The sequence below is a fragment of the Pleurodeles waltl genome, chromosome 3_1, assembly GCF_031143425.1.
Source record: "Pleurodeles waltl isolate 20211129_DDA chromosome 3_1, aPleWal1.hap1.20221129, whole genome shotgun sequence".
Taxonomy (NCBI): domain Eukaryota; kingdom Metazoa; phylum Chordata; class Amphibia; order Caudata; family Salamandridae; genus Pleurodeles; species Pleurodeles waltl.
Window position 1 is genome coordinate 1,013,573,106 of NC_090440.1, and position 17,638 is coordinate 1,013,590,743.

Genomic DNA, 17,638 nt, shown 5'->3' on the forward strand with positions numbered 1-17,638 from the left:
GGGAGAAGAAGGAAGTTGTTTCCTAGTATCCTGACTTTGATAAAAAAAAAAAAAAGAAAATTCAGATTTTTAAAACAAGCATTGTCTTTTTCATTATGGAGGAAAGCTATTGACATCATTGTGGAGGGCATCTACAGACTGTCCTCAGCACTAAGGAAGTTAAAATGTCTCTTGATTCTCTGAAAGTCACACCCCATTCTCATTGAAAAACAGCATTCTTTTATATTGCAGTATACCCTTAGGGGTCGGAAATGCAGTCAAATATCTTCATTTCTTGTAGTAATCACCAGATTATAAGAAATTGTAGGTCTAAGGTATAACTGACAAAGCTGAGAAAATGTCATGAAGTTGGCTTTTTCTTGCCCTAATCATTTGGTTTCTGCAGTCTGTTCTTAGGTCCCATGACTAGGTATAGCTGGTCTTTTATGTATTCCTCCCAGGAAGTCACACAATAGAGGGTACATGTATTAGCAGGATGAGGCATCCTGACTTGACGAAAGGGGTGGAGCTTTCACCTGTCACCTTTTCACTTTAACAAAACTACCTCAACTCACATACAAGGGACTTCACACTAGCCTATTGTGCCCCAGGCGACCTGGGATGAGGGCAGGGGAGACAGGAAATTCTGGAAACTTCTGTGGAAGGGAAAACTCCAAACATTTCTTCCATTTCATACTGGGCACCAAGTAAAAAAAGGGACCCTCAGACTCATTCTTCAGTACACTCCAGGACTGTGGATACTCAGAAGAAGGGCAGCCCTGCTGCCAGAATTACTACCCTACTGCCAGAGGCCTGTTCTGATTGCTGAAAAGACTGAACCTGCTGCTTTCATCCAAGGCTCTCTAAAGTGATTCCAAGGGTCAACTGACTGACTGTCTGTTAAAGGCTACAGAGACATAACAAACCCCAGTGGCCTCATGCAACTGCCCTGCTGTACTGGACCTGCCTGGACCCGCAACCGGATCTGCCTCAGCCCTGCTGGCTTCTGCTGGAGTAAGTTCTTAATTACCAAGTGGTGCCTCCCCAGGTCCTGGACCTTTGGCTGGTATCAGACAGACCTCCTCCTGGCATGACTGAAGGTTCAACCAAATCAGGCGTAAAGCCTCCCCACACAGCTGTCAGCTCATTGGAACTGATGCAGCACAAAGCAAATTGAAGTAGGGCCATGCATCATAGCACTTCATTGGAACTGATGCAGCCATACGTAACTCGCCACAGATCCTTGCAGCTCCTCATAAAAACAGACGCCAAATGATGCAAAGCAATGCCGCGCAGACCCCGCACCAAAGTGGATTATGCAGTAATGCTGGTTAGGCTTCACTATATAAAACTCTCAGAATACCCAATAGATGGTACTTGGACTCGCAATCATAAATCCTTGGATCAGTCCTAATAGTGTGGTAAAGGGCAGGCAGGCTTTACTAGAGGAACGTGTGTTTAGCATTTAAGAGTATCCACATAGGCGATAAGTAGTTGACATGACTCACAAGAAATCTGACACAAATAAAGAAAAATAGAGTGGAGTTTATATTAAATTTGACACCAAAATGAAGTAAATTAGATACATACAACCTGAGTTATGGATTTTAGGGTGAAAATATATTAATACTTTAGAAGCTATCAAACTTTACCATTGTGGTCAATGGGGAAAATCACAAGTGACACTTGGTCACTTGCAGGGGAACCCACTTGAAGTTAACGTGATGCGTATCTCAAGACCAAGCATCGATAGTCAGACCAATTTTACCTGGCTCATGAGGCCCGAGTGCAGAGGTGTCCTAGGTTTTAAATGCTGGAGCCAAGTGTGCTAAAAAAATCATATTTGTGACACTCAGTCACTTGCAGGTCGAGTTCGGGGGAGTCCAAATGGGTAAAGCTGGTGTCAGCTTCTGGACCAGGATTCACTCAGGAGGCAGCTTTGCCTAGTTCAGGTGTCTCAGATGCAAAGGGGTGCTTGTCTACCTTTGGTGCTCAATGGGTCCATTCCGTGGAGGTTTTACCACTCAGACGGTGCTGGAGAGGAAAGAGATGCAAACACTCGATATCTGAGCCACTGAGATGGGTTGAAGTTGCAGGGGTGTTTCCTCATGGTGCAGAGGAGAACAAAGGGGTCAGTAGCTGGTCTGGCCACCAAGAAGCCTAAGCAGCAGCAAATACAGCACTTGTTTACTTCAATGTCCCTTTGTCCAAGGGAAGGTGGTAGTCAGCTGAAACTTGCTGGAGGTCAGGACTACGTTTCCCAGAAGGCACCTGACCATTTACTTTAGGGCAATCCCTCTGCAGGCCCGATGACCAGTACTTTCTTGATTCCAGGAGTGCAGTTTGTACCTACTATTACCTCTAGCCCAAGGGAGTTCTGATATCTTTTTTTTTTTTTTTTGCAGAGGGGCTCTCCTTCCTTTTGGAACCAGTCTCTGGTCTGCGACAAGTAGTAATTGTGCAGGTGCAGGGTGGATGCCAGATAACTCTGTGGAGTCCTGGCGGTGCACACATGGGTCTCTTCTTCATCCTTCATTGCAGTTCAGAGCAGATCTGAGGGTCTGGTGTCAGGGGTGCCCCTTAAATCTAAGATTTAGGGGCATTATGGGTGTGGGAACAAGAGGCCAATGGGCTACTAGTCCCTGCAGCAAATCCGTCAAAGGTGACCACATCCGGTGATGTGTGTCACCTTTGCTACCTAGAACCCTCTATTTTGCCACTTTTGAAGATGGCAAAACCCATCCTCAGCTGTACAGACTGGGTAGTCCACCTCAGAGGTATGGCTAGCCTTTTAGGTGGTGTACGCCTCCTGACTACCTATTTTACCCATCTGCCTACACACAAATGTTTCTGGGGTACGGGGATGACTTTGTCCTCCTCTGGAATACAGCCTACTTGCATATCAGAGGCAGTGTGCCCTTTGAAGCTCACTGCCTTGATGTGCCACTTCACAAGCCATCCTGTCAGGGAGGGAGGTGTGACCTCTTTCCCATCCAGGCCAGTGTTCTTGACTCCAGGGATACTTCGACATCCGGGAGTCCATGGGAAGTTGGAGTGTTCATATTTCCTGGCAGTGGGTCATAATCCTGTCTTGGAGGCAACAGATATGAGCTGACAGCCAGAGCACAGGAAATGTGGGGGAACCAGGTGGGCAACCGCTAAGGTCGCCACCTGGGTGCATGCCACATGGCCCTCAAAAGGAGATTTGTGTCAGAGGTGAGAAGGAATGTTGTTTGATACCAAACATGATGTATTTGGGAGGTATCATAATGGAGCCCTTGTTCTAGCCCATGTTATCCAGTGGACCGCCTATCACTTACAGCTGCATGTAATGGAAAGGGCCACTATAAGCTCATATAAGATTGCACTTATATGCCCACACCTTTAATATAATGCACTTCTGTCTCCTGCACTCAGGAGGCCTTCCTTAGTGGTGAATGGCATATATTATGTATGCATTGACTCTCCCACACATGGTGTGGGCAAAGTCGAGTGTGAGCATATAATCCCTGGTTCTTAGTCTGCAATGGCAGGTCTGGTGTAAGTAGTTTAGTTGGGCCCTTCTGGGTGGCACGAACATTGCTTCAGGTGCTAGTGACCCCTTCGAAACCCATGCCCTGGTTACCACCGGTACCGTATTGTATGAAGTTGGCTCTGTATATACTATCTCAAAGTGAGAGATAGTGTGCACAGAGTCCAAGGGTTCCCCTTAGAGGTTGATAGCGGCAAAATTAGATAATACTAATGCTCTGTTTTGTGGTAGTGTGATCGAGCAGTAGGATTATCAGAGGGTAGTGTTAAGCATTTGTTGTACACACACAGGCAATAAATGAGAACACACACTCAATGACTTAACTCCAGGCCAATAGTTTTTTAGATAAATATTATTTTCCTAATTTATTTTCGAACCACAAGATTCAGAATTCAAGTAAGTACATAAATTGTAAGGTACTTGACATATGTAAATATGGAACTTTGAATCAAAACAGTAATGTACACAGTTTTGGCAAAAGTGGCAATAAGCTATTTTAAAAGTAGACACAGTGCAAAAATCAACAGTTCCTGGGGGAGGTAAGTATTGGTTAATTTTTTCAGTTAAGTGAAGCACTTACAAGTTCAGTCTCCAGGGAATAGGCAGCCCACCGTTGGGGGTTCAAGTTAACCCCAAATACCCAGCACCAGCAACACAGGGCCAGTCAGGTGCAGAGGTCAAAGGAGGGCCCAAATAGCATAGGCGCCTATGGAGAATAGGGGTGCTCCTGTTCCAGTCTATCAGGTAAGTACCTGCGTCCTCGCGGAGCAGACCAGGGGGGTTTTGTAGAGCACTAGGGAGGTCCCAAACAGGCACACAAAATACACCCTCAGTGACACAGGGATGGCTGGGTGCAGAGTTTGAACAAGGCATTGGGTTTTGTATTGAAGTCAATGGAGGCACCTGGGGGTCACTCTGACGATGCAGGCAGAGCACAGGCGGGCTTCTCGAGCCAGCCACCGACTGCACTAGGATGAGGGCCGTCTGCTGGTCACTCCTGCACCAATGGTTGGTTCCTCCCAGTCCTGGGGGCTGCGGGTGCAGTGCTTCTTCCAAGTGTCGGGTTCCTTTGTTACGGGCAGTCGCGGTCAGGGGGAGCCTCTGGATCCTCCCTGCAGGCGTCGCTGTGGGGGTGCAGGGAGGTCGACTCAGGTGTCCACATCGTTGGAGTCACCTGGGGCTCCTCTCCGTGGTGTTGGTTTTTCTGGACACGAGCCGGGGGCATCGGGTGAAGAGTGTGAAGACTCATGCTTCCGGAGTGAGACTGGAGTCTTCTTTAAAAATGGTTTCTTTGTTGTAGTTTTGGACAGACGCTGTCCTTTGGAGTTTCTTGGTCCTTTAGGTGCAGGCCTGTCCTCTGAGTCCTCAGAGGTCGCTGGTCCCGCTGGATGTGTCACTGCGCAGGTTCTCTGAGTCTGGAGACAGGCCGGTAGGGCTGGGGCCAAGTCAGTTGTTGTCTCCGTTGTCTCTGCAGGGCTTTCAGGTCAGCAGTCCTTCTTCTTGTTTCAGGTTGCAGGAATCTGATTTCCTGGGTTTAGGGTCGCCCCTAAATACTAAATTTAGAGGTGTGTTTAGGGCTGGAGGGCAGTAGCCAATGACTACTGTCCCGGAGGGTGGCTACACCCGCTTTGTGCCTCCTCCCTGTGGGGAGGAGGTCACATCCCTAATCCAGGGGGTAAGAAACTCGTCTCAGTGGCAGGCTGACACAGACCAGTCAGTCCTGCACTGAAGGATTGAGTAAAATACAGGGGGCATCTCTAAGATACCCTGTGTGTGCATTTCTTTTTAATAAATTCAGCACTGGCATCAGTGTGGGTTTATTATTCTGAGAGGTTTGATACCAAACTTCCCAGTGTTCAGTGTAGCCATTATGGAACTGTGGAGTTCGTTTTGACAAACTCCCAGACCATATACTTAGTATCGCCACACTGTACTTACAATGTGTAAGAATAGACTAAGACACTGTATACCTGTGGTATAGTGCACCCCGCCTTTGGGCTTTTAGGGGTGACTTACCTATGCCACAGGCAGTATTTTGTGTGCATGGCATCCTGAGGGGGATGCCATGTCGACTTTGCCTTTTTCTCCCCACCAACACACACAATCTGCAATGGCAGTGTGCATGTGTTAGGTGAGAGGTCCCTTAGGGTGGCACAACACATGCTGCAGCACTTAGGGACCTTCCCCGGTCACAGGGCCCTTGGTACCACTGGTACCTTTTACAAGGGACTTATCTGTGTGCCAGGGGTATGCCAACTGTGGAAACAATGGTACATTTTTAATGAAAGAACACTGGTGCTGGGGCCTCCTTGGTTGCCTGCCTGGGCAGTGCCCTCCTTGCCCAGTCTATCTCCCAACACCCTGGTTATCCGGGGGGGCAAAAGGAGGCCAGCTTCCCAGATCCTGGAGTGTGCCCCACTGGACCTGGGGACAACTGGAGGCAGGGGCCAGTCAGGAGGTTCTTCCTTCCAACTATCCATGGCACTAGTCCCAGTGTTCTACAGGAGAGCTCTCCCCCTTGTGCAGCACCTTTTAAGTGGGGGCTCCACATCACCTCTCCGCCCCATCCCAACCACCCTACACAGTCTTCTGGGATAGCTCAGAATTGTGTCACCTAGGAGTCACTAGCCACATGTACTCTGAGGGACTCAGCTCCACCCCTCAATGACATAACTGCCAGTGGTTCCCAACGTGTGGTTCGGGGACCCCTGGGGTTCCACGAAGCCTCCTTAGGGGGTCAGTGACTGCTGAGAAAATTAAATAGTGTTAACAGACTAGGTACCCAGCCTTTGGTTAATGACTCAGTGGGGGGGGGGGTCCCCAGATTCCAATAGTGATTCTTTGGGGGTCCCTGGGTTCCGGTATTGATAAAGTGGGGGTCCACAGAAGTCAAAAGTTGGGAACCACTAGGTTAAAATGTATCCTTGTGGTTCTTAGCTTGTTTAGCAGGAGGTTGGAAGCATGCACTGAGAAGATGTGATGTTCTCATTGTAGCCCTTTTATTGAGGGAACTAATCCGAAGATTCAATTTGCCAACTTCTTTGGAGTCATATAGGGGAACTTGTTTTAAAAAGGTCTTGGTAGGGGGCGTGGCCAAGATGGCAGCGTGAGCGGACGCGTCTGTCCGAGCTCCGCCGCCCAGGCCTGTGTGTTCGCTTGCGACCCTGCGTTTTGGATGCTCTCGGGCCCCCTGGAGCGGCGGCCGCTGCGGTAGAGTGGAGGGGGCTCTGAGGAGTTGGAGAGGCCCGGAGCGGCGCAGAGCTGAGGTGCGCGGCCGCGCGGCTTGGGTCAGTGACGGCTGCCGGCCCGCGCGGTTGGAGGAGGAGTGTGCCACGTGGCGGGCCCTTGCCTTGGCGGTCTGTAGGCCATCCGGGGAGACGCGGCAGGAGCCCGGGAGGACAGCGCGGTGCTGCTGGCTCCGTGAGGGGCCTGGTGCTGAGGTGAGAGCCTGAAGCAGTCATTTCGATTGGCCCTTCTGGAAGGCTGGGCCTTGGGCTGAGTCGACGGGGGAACCGGCCGCTCCTGGGTGGAGCTGGTGCGGTGCGAGGGCGGTGGTGCGAGGCTGGGCCACGAGCCGGCGGTGTGGTCGGCAAGCGGTGGCCATAGCTGGAGCAAAGACGCAGCTGAGTAGCGTGGGGCCTCCAAACCCTGGGAGCGGAGAGGTCAGTGGCTACTGGTCAAACTCGAGTCCTGGGGTGGCCGGGACCCCCGGAGACGGCGTGAGGAGACCCTGTTGGAGTGCTTGGGCGGTTGCGGCAAGAGGCTGGAAATTATGGCGGCCTCTAAGTCCAAGAGAGATCGGACGGTGCGAGAGATGCTGACAGGTGTCGAGCAGAGCAGCTAACGGCCTACTGGCGGCGAAGCCTCCAGAGGTACGGGGGGAGATGGAGGAGGACGAGGGGGCTCCCGTGACGAAGGGCTTCCTTACCTCCTTGTTCGACTCGCTTCGGATCGACTTGCAGGAACTCCATAGGGACATCTCTCAAGAGGTAAAGGAGCTGCCAGTGGAGGTTGCGTCCCTGGGCGAGCAGGTGGCTCAGGTTGAAGATGGCGAGATCGCTCGGGGTGAGGAGGTGGCTGGCATGCAGCAGGAGATTATATGCCTGAGGGAGCAGCAGGGTCTCCTTCAGATTGCGGTGGAGGACCTTGAGAACCGGTCGAGACGGCATAATATTCTCATCTGAGGAGTGCCGAATGGGGCTGAGACAGAGGATATTGGAGACTTTGTGGTGGCGCTGTTCCGTTCGGTTCTTGACCTAGAGGAGTCCCGGGAGATCACGCTAGATAGAGTTCACTGAGTGGGCCATGCTGGTGGGGCTGGGGACCGTCCGCCAGATATTTTAGCATGTGTTCACAACTATAGGCTTAAAGAAAGTATATTGCAACGGGCCCGTAATCTTCTGCAGGTCCACTTTCGTGGGCACAAGCTCCAGTTATTTCTGGACCTGTCCATGCGGACTTTGCAGCGGCGCCGAGAATTCAAGCCCATTACAGAGCATTTGCGAGCGCACGATGTGCCTTATTCCTGGGGCCACCCGTTCCACCTTGTCTTCCGTTGGGAGGACCAGCAAGTAAAGTCAATATTGGAGGCGAACTGGATTCTGCGCTTGGAGGGTGTTGGCCAGGATGCTGGCGTGAGTGTGGATCCGGTTGGCGGGGATCGTCCGCGCTGGCGACAAAAGGAGAGGAAGCAGCAGCGCCCCACTACACTGGAGCAGCAGTCGGAACGGCAGGCGGCATTGAGTAGCGTATTCGCTGGGACTAATGCTTAAAGGAAGTGTGGCTGGGGGTGGCTGGTTGGCTGGGGGTCGCATTACTTTAGGCCTAACGGCCGCTTGAGAAGAGCCTGGGCGGCGAGGCCTCTGGACTTTGTTTGCTGAACATGTGTGGTTCTACTGCCCTTTTGAGACTGTGCCTCTTCGGAGATGAGTACGAGAGGACTTTTATGTTGTCAGCACCTGTTGTGCGTTATGGTTGTTCGTTGGAGTGCTTCCCTGGGTGTTTGTTCACTAGGTGTCATAGCAGTTTGGCCATGTTGTTCCTGCTCTGAGCCTCGGTTTCCCCACGGGGCTCCTCTCCTCCAGTACGATCTCCCCTTTATGATGCATGGCTCTTAAATGTCTTAGCTTGAATGTCCGCGGGCTTAATAGCCCAGCTAAGAGGTTGGCAATTCTGTCGGGTCTTGAAAAGTCTGGGAGTCATATTTGTCTGCTTCAGGAGACACATTTATTACAAAAGGACACATATTGCATGCGCTCAAAGTGGTTCCCTAGGCAATTCTGGTCTTCGGCCTCCACGAAACACGCTGGGGTAGCAATATTGCTTTCACGGTCCTTTCCAGGGGACGTAGTGACAAAAATACATAAGTTGCAGGGCAGATTTCTGGCGCTTAGAATAAAGGTGGGGGCCTTGTTTTTTACGATTGCCTCCTTGTATGCCCCTAATACCCAGCAGGAAACCTTTTTGAGGCAGGCTGTTTCCCCAATGCTTAATTCGCCAGATGGCGCCCTTTTGGTGGGTGGGGACTTTAACTTGGTGAAGGATAATGAGCTGGATCGATCAGGTCATCGCTTTGGGCAGACTGGGGCGTTGACGGCGGCGGGGTGTCTGTGGTTGGAAAAGGGGGGTTTGGAGGACGTGTGGTGGAAAGCGCACCCTACGCGTAGTGTAGGAGGCTGGACTGGCTTGTAGTGAGTACCAAGGGGTACTTACACCTTGCACCAGGCCCAGGTATCCCTTATTAGTGTAGAGGGGTGTCTAGCAGCTTAGGCTGATAGAAAAGGTAGCTTAGCAGAGCAGCTTAGGCTGAACTAGGAGACGAGTGAAGCTCCTACAGTACCACTAGTGTCATATGCACAATATCATAAGAAAACACAATACACAGATATACTAAAAATAAAGGTACTTTATTTTTATGACAATATGCCAAAGTATCTCAGTGAGGACCCTCAGTATGAGGATAGCAAATATACACAAGATATATGTACACAATACCAAAACATGCAGCAATAGCAATAGAAAACAGTGCAAACAATGTATAGTCACAATAGAATGCAATGAGGGCACATAGGGATAGGGGCAACACAAACCATATACTCTAGAAGTGGAATGCGAACCACAAATGGACCCCAAACATATGTGACCTTGTAGAGGGTCGCTGGGACTGTAAGAAAACAGTGAGGGTTAGAAAAATAGCCCACCACAAGACCCTGAAAAGTGGGTGCAAAGTGCACCTAAGTTCCCCAAAGAGCACAGAAGTCGTGATAGGGGAATTCTGCCAGAAACAACAACACCAGCAATGCAACAACAATGGATTTCCTGACGAGAGCACCTGTGGAACAAGGGGACCAAGTTCAAGAGTCACAATCAAGTCGGGAATGGGCAGATGCCCAGGAAATGCCAGCTGTGGGTGCAAAGAAGCTGCCAATGGATGGTAGAAGCTGTGGATTCTGCAAGAACGACAACGGCTAGAAACTTCCCCTTTGGAGGATAGATGTTCTACGTCGTGAAGAGTCATGCAGAAGTGTTTCCGTGCAGAAAGACCGCAAACAAGCCTTGCTAGCTGCAAGGGTCGCGGTTAGGGTTTTTGGATGCTGCTGTAGCCCAGGAGGGACCAGGATGTCGCCAATTGCGTGAGGAGACAGAGGGGGCGCCCAGCAAGACAAGGAGCCCTCTCAGAAGCAAGCAGCGCCCGCAGAAGTGCTGGAACAGGCACTATGAAGTGGAGTGAACCGGAGCTCACCCGAAGTCACGAAAGAGGGTCCCACGACGCCAGAGGACAACTCAGGAGGTCGTGCACTGCAGGTTAGAGTGCCGGGGACCCAGGCTTGGCTGTGCACAAAGGAAATCCTGGAAGAGTGCACAGGAGCCGGAGTAGCTGCAAAGCATGCGGTTCCCAGCAATGCAGTGTAGCGTGGGGAGGCAAGGACTTACCTCCACCAAACTTGGACTGAAGAGTCACTGGACTGTGGGAGTCACTTGGACAGAGTTGCTGAGTTCAAGGGACCTCGCTTGTCGTGCTGAGAGGAGACCCAGAGGACCGGTGAAGCATTTCTTTGGTGCCTGCGGTTGCAGGGGGAAGATTCCGTCGACCCACAGGAGATTTCTTCAGAGCTTCTAGTGCAGAGAGGAGGCAGACTACATCCACAGCATGCACCACCAGGAAAACAGTCGAGAAGGCGGCAGGATCAGCGTTACAAGGTCGCAGTAGTCGTCTTTGCTACTTTGTTGCAGGCTTCCAGCGCGGTCAGCAGTCGATTCCTTGGCAGAAGGTGAAGAGAGAGATGCAGAGGAACTCTGATGTGCTCTTGCATTCGTTATCTAAAGAATTCCCCAAAGCAGAGACCCTAAATAGCCAGAAAAGGAGGTTTGGCTACCTAGGTGAGAGGATAGGCTAGCAACACAGGTAAGAGCCTATCAGAAGGAGTCTCTGACGTCACCTGCTGGCCCTGGCCACTCAGAGCAGTCCAGTGTGCCAGCAGCACCTCTGTTTCCAAGATGGCAGAGGTCTGGAACACACTGGAGGAGCTCTGGGCACCTCCCAGGGGAGGTGCAGGTCAGGGGAGTGGTCACTCCCCTTTCCTTTGTCCAGTTTCGTGCCAGAGCAGGGCTGGGGGATCCCTGAACCGGTGTAGACTGGCTTATGCAGAAATGGGCACCATCTGTGCCCATGAAAGCATTTCCAGAGGCTGGGGGAGGCTAGTCCTCCCCTGCCTTAACACCTTTTTCCAAAGGGAGAGGGTGTAACACCCTCTCTCTGAGGAAGTCCTTTGTTCTGCCTTCCTGGGCCAAGCCTGGCTGGACCCCAGGAGGGCAGAAACCTGTCTGAGGGGTTGGCAGCAGCAGCAGCTGCAGTGAAACCCCTGAAAAGGCAGTTTGGCAGTATCCAGGTCTGTGCTAGAGACCCGGGGAATCATGGGATTGTCTCCCCAATACCAGGATGGCATTGGGGGGGGGCAATTCCATGATCTTAGACATGTTACACGGCCATGTTCGGAGTTACCATTGTGAAGCTAAACATAGGTAGTGACCTATGTGTAGTGCACGCGTGTAATGGTGTCCCCGCACTCACAAAGTCCGGGGAATTTGCCCTGAACAATGTGGGGGCACCTTGGCTAGTGCCAGGGTGCCCACACACTAAGTAACTTAGCACCCAACCTTTACCAGGTAAAGGTTAGTCATATAGGTGACTTATAAGTTACTTAAGTGCAGTGGTAAATGGCTGTGAAATAACGTGGACGTTATTTCACTCAGGCTGCACTGGCAGGCCTGTGTAAGATTTGTCAGATCTCCCTATGGGTGGCACAAGAAATGCTGCAGCCCATAGGGGTCTCCTGGAACCCCAATACCCTGGGTACCTTAGTACCATATACTAGGGAATTATAAGGGTGTTCCAGTATGCCAATGTAAATTGGTGAAATTGGTCACTAGCCTGTTAGTGACAATTTGGAAAGAAAATGAGAGAGCATAACCACTGAGGTTCTGGATAGCAGAGCCTCAGTGAGACAGTTAGGCATCACACAGGGAACACATACATATAGGCCACAAACTTATGAGCACTGGGGTCCTGGCTAGCAGGGTCCCAGTGACACATAACAAACATACTGAAAACATAGGGTTTTCACTATGAGCACTGGGCCCTGGCTAGCAGGATCCCAGTGAGACAGTGAAAACACCCTGACATACACTCACAAACAGGCCAAAAGTGGGGGTAACAAGGCTAGAAAGAGGCTACTTTCTCACACAACCTCCCCCCCCAAACAAAGGACAATAAGGCTAACCTTGGCCAGTTGAGACTTTATTGTCTAAGTGGTGATAAGTAGAGAGTAGCTCTGCAATAGACTGGTTACTCCCTTTATCATCCACTATATGGTTACCTCCCTGTGGGGATGTAAACCACCCTGTTTGAAGTTTTTTAGCTAAGCAACAATGTGAAGATATATTTTCAGAGTTTCTATCAGTAAGTTTTAGTTTAGAGCAGTGGGGATTATCCACTGAACCTATTTCTAGTGATGAGAATGCCAGACAGGGATGCTGTCTCAGTAAAGCCATAGCTGGGCAAAAACTTTGTCCATATGGCTGGAAGAGAGAACAGGGATGCTGTTTCTCTTGATTTGGAGCAGGGCAGGGATGCTGTCCTATGAGCTCCACACTAGGGCAGGGATGCTGTCCTAAGTGTTGTGAGGCAGTGCAGGGTTTCTGCACTAAGGTTTCTCTGGGAGGGTTGGAGGGATGCTCCGTGTTAACTAAAATGTTGCTATTTTTCTCACCAATGTTAGTTATACCACAGAGAGGTACTTCTACCTCAGGGAGTACAGCTTTGCCAGCTGATGATTCCCTTGGAACAGGTGCCACCCCAGGAGAGGTTTCTCCCACCACAGGAATGATATCCTGATTGGCAGGGTGGTTAGGGGATACTGTGATACCCTTTTTACCTGTTGTTGGAGAGGGATCCTGAGTTTTCAGGCCTTCTCTCCTTTGCTTTTTCATTTCAGTAGAAATGAGAGGGAACAATTCCTCTGGGATGCCCAGCATGGTTGCATGGGCATAAAACTCTACCTCAGCCCAACCTGAGGCCTCTAGGTCATTACCTAAGAGACAGTCTACAGGTAAGCTAGGTGATACTACCACCTGCTTAGGGACAGTAACTCCACCCCAACTAAACTGAATTATAGCTAAGGGAAGAAACTTAGTGGAGTTATGGACATCAATAATCTTATACTGTTGTCCAATGATGTTTTTTTCAGGATGCACTAGGTTTTCAGTCACCAAAGTGATACTGGCACCTGTGTCCCTGTAGGCCAAGGCCTCAACGCCATTTATTGAAACTGTCTGCCTGTACTTATCCATTGTAAGGGGACAAGCAGCCAGTGTGGCAAGGCCAATGACACTAGGTGTGACAGAAACTGTCTTGGGACTGACTACCCCAGTTTCTATGATGGACCCATAAGTGAACCCAACTACACCATTAACTTGACTGTTGCCAGCAGTCCCACCACTAGTACCACTACTGCTAGGGGCACTAGAGCTTGATGTATTAGTGGTGGTAGGCTCAAGGGGTTTACCTGGACAGGACTTATCCCCTGGCCTATGGCCTCTGTTTTTACACACAAAGCACCAAGGCTTTTTAATGTGTGTGGGTTGAGAAGAAGAGGAAGAATTTGTTTTATCCCCACCCTCTGAAGAGTGTTTAAGATTTGAAGTGGGATCTTTGGTTTTACCCTTATCCCCATGCTTATCTTGAGATTTCTCACCATCTTTCTTCTTGCCATCCTTGTCACCACCTGTATGAACTTTTCTGTTCACTCTTGTTCTGACCCATTTGTATGCCTTCTTTCCCAATTCTTGGGGAGAGGTCAGATCTGAGTCTACTAGATACTGGTGCAACAAATCAGACACACAATTATCAAGTATATGCTCTCTCAGGATTATGTTATATAGGCTTTCATAGTCAGAAACTTTACTGCCATGTAACCACCCCTCTAAGGCCTTCACTGAATGGTCAACAAAGTCTACCCAGTCTTGTGAAGACTCCTTTTTGGTTTCTCTGAACTTCATCCTGTACTGTTCAGTGGTTAAGCCATAACCATCTAGGAGTGCATTCTTAAGAACTGTAAAATTATTGGCATCACTTTCCTTAACAGTAAGGAGCCTATCCCTACCCTTTCCACTGAAAGATAGCCATAGGATAGCAGCCCACTGCCTTTGAGGGACCTCCTGTACAACACAGACCCTCTCAAGTGCAGCAAACCACTTGTTAATGTCATCCCCCTCCTTGTAAGGGGGAACTATCTTATGCAGATTCCTAGAATCATGCTCTTTTGCAGGATGACTAGTTGGAATACTGCTGCTGCCACCATGGGGTCTAAACCCCAACCTCTGTCTTTCTTTTTCTAAATCAAATGCTTCCCTGTCTAGATCCAGCTGTTGCTTTTTAAGCTTCAGCCTGGACTCTTCCACTCTCAATCTATTGAGTTCCCTTTCTAACAATCTGTCTTCAGGGAGGGTGGGTTGGGCATGCCTTGACACAGAAGAATGGTGTGAATGAACAGAGGGAGACCTGTCCCTAACAGATGGCACTCTTAACAGCTTGGCCTACAGAAGTCACACTCCTACTGTGATGTGAAGTCACATTAGTACCAGCTATGCTAGGTGGCCTGCTAAGGGGCAGGTTGGGAAGGTATCCTTCTAACCCTTTTCCTAGGGGTGCCCCAGAATCAGAGTGTGAACCATAAGCTAATTTCTCACCAGAAGTGCCAACTAAGGTCTTATTTTGTTCAATGAGCATATTTACTAACAGTTGTCTTAAGAGATTCTTCCCTACCCCTAAACCTTTATCTAAGCAGAGACTCCTTGCTTCCTTCCAGCTAAGGTTGTCATAAGCTATGCTGGCCAGATCAAGAGTTTGGCCTGTACCAGACATGATAGACAAGAGTTTAAGGGACAGAAAAAGTTTCAGAACTTTTTAAAGAACAGAAAGAAACTTTTTTAACTTTTTAAGAACTTTTTGAAAGTTTTAGAAGTACTTTTCAGCACTTAGTAAAGAAGTGAGAGGAGAAAAGCAAAACTTTTTGGTTAGGTGTACATACACTGAACTTGTTTTGTATATTTTTCTCTTATGAAAAGTACAATGACAAAAGTGGTAAGTAGTTGCAAAGTACTTATCCCACCGCTGCACAACCAATGTAGGAGGCTGGACTGGCTTGTAGTGAGTACCAAGGGGTACTTACGCCTTGCACCAGGCCCAGGTATCCCTTATTAGTGTAGAGGGGTGTCTAGCAGCTTAGGCTGATAGAAAAGGTAGCTTAGCAGAGCAGCTTAGGCTGAACTAGGAGACGAGTGAAGCTCCTACAGTACCACTAGTGTCATATGCACAATATCATAAGAAAACACAATACACAGATATACTAAAAATAAAGGTACTTTATTTTTATGACAATATGCCAAAGTATCTCAGTGAGTACCCTCAGTATGAGGATAGCAAATATACACAAGATATATGTACACAATACCAAAACATGCAGCAATAGCAATAGAAAACAGTGCAAACAATGTATAGTCACAATAGAATGCAATGAGGGCACATAGGGATAGGGGCAACACAAACCATATACTCTAGAAGTGGAATGCGAACCACGAATGGACCCCAAACCTATGTGACCTTGTAGAGGGTCGCTGGGACTGTAAGAAAACAGTGAGGGTTAGAAAAATAGCCCACCCCAAGACCCTGAAATGTGGGTGCAAAGTGCACCTAAGTTCCCCAAAGAGCACAGAAGTCGTGATAGGGGAATTCTGCCAGAAACAACAACACCAGCAATGCAACAACAATGGATTTCCTGACGAGAGTACCTGTGGAACAAGGGGACCAAGTCCAAGAGTCACGATCAAGTCGGGAGTGGGCAGATGCCCAGGAAATGCCAGCTGTGGGAGCAAAGAAGCTGCCACCGGATGGTAGAAGCTGTGAATTCTGCAAGTACGACAAGGGCTAGAAACTTCCCCTTTGGAGGATGGATGTCCCACGTCGTGAAGAGTCGTGCAGAAGTGTTTCCGTGCAGAAAGACCGCAAACAAGCCTTGCTAGCTGCAAGAGTCGCGGTTAGGGTTTCTGGATGCTGCTGTGGCCCAGGAGGGACCAGGATGTCGCCAATTGCGTGAGGAGACAGAGGGGGCGCCCAGCAAGACAAGGAGCCCTCTCAGAAGCAAGCAGCGCCTGCAGAAGTGCCGGAACAGGCACTATGAAGTGGAGTGAACCGGAGCTCACCCGAAGTCACGAAAGAGGGTCCCACGACGCCAGAGGACAACTCAGGAGGTCGTGCACTGCAGGTTAGAGTGCCAGGGACCCAGGCTTGGCTGTGCACAAAGGAAATCCTGGAAGAGTGCACAGGAGCCAGAGTAGCTGCAAAACACGCGGTTCCCAGCAATGCAGTCTAGCATGGGGAGGCAAGGACTTACCTCCACCAAACTTGGACTGAAGAGTCACTGGACTGTGGGAGTCACTTGGACAGAGTTGCTGAGTTCAAGGGACCTCGCTCGTCGTGCTGAGAGGAGACCCAGAGGACCGGTGAAGCAGTTCTTTGGTGCCTGCGGTTGCAGGGGGGAAGATTCCGTCGACCCACAGGAGATTTCTTCGGAGCTTCTAGTGCAGAGAGGAGGCAGACTACCCCCACAGCATGCACCACCAGGAAAACAGTTGAGAAGGCGGCAGGATCAGCGTTACAAGGTCGCAGTAGTCGTCTTTACTACTTTGTTGCAGTTTTGCAGGCTTCCAGCGCGGTCAGCAGTCGATTCCTTGGCAGAAGGTGAAGAGAGAGATGCAGAGGAACTCTGCTGAGCTCTTGCATTCGTTATCTAAAGAATTCCCCAAAGCAGAGACCCTAAATAGCCAGAAAAGGAGGTTTGGCTACCTAGGTGAGAGGATAGGCTAGCAACACAGGTAAGAGCCTATCAGAAGGAGTCTCTGACGTCACCTGCTGGCCCTGGCCACTCAGAGCAGTCTAGTGTGCCAGCAGCACCTCTGTTTCCAAGATGGCAGAGGTCTGGAGCACACTGGAGGAGCTCTGGGCACCTCCCAGGGGAGGTGCAGGTCAGGGGAGTGGTCACTCCCCTTTCCTTTGTCCAGTTTCGCGCCAGAGCAGGGCTGGGGAATCCCTGAACCGGTGTAGACTGGCTTATGCAGAAATGGGCACCATCTGTGCCCATGAAAGCATTTCCAGAGGCTGGGGGAGGCTACTCCTCCCCTGCCTTAACACCTTTTTCCAAAGGGAGAGGGTGTAACACCCTCTCTCTGAGGAAGTCCTTTGTTCTGCCTTCCTGGGCCAAGCCTGGCTGGACCCCAGGAGGGCAGAAACCTGTCTGAGGGGTTGGCAGCAGCAGCAGCAGCTGCAGTGAAACCCCTGAAAAGGCAGTTTGGCAGTATCCAGGTCTGTGCTAGAGACCCGGGGAATCATGGGATTGTCTCCCCAATACCAGGATGGCATTGGGGGGGGGCAATTCCATGATCTTAGACATGTTACACGGCCATGTTCGGAGTTACCATTGTGAAGCTAAACATAGGTAGTGACCTATGTGTAGTGCACGCGTGTAATGGTGTCCCCGCACTCACAAAGTCCGGGGAATTTGCCCTGAACAA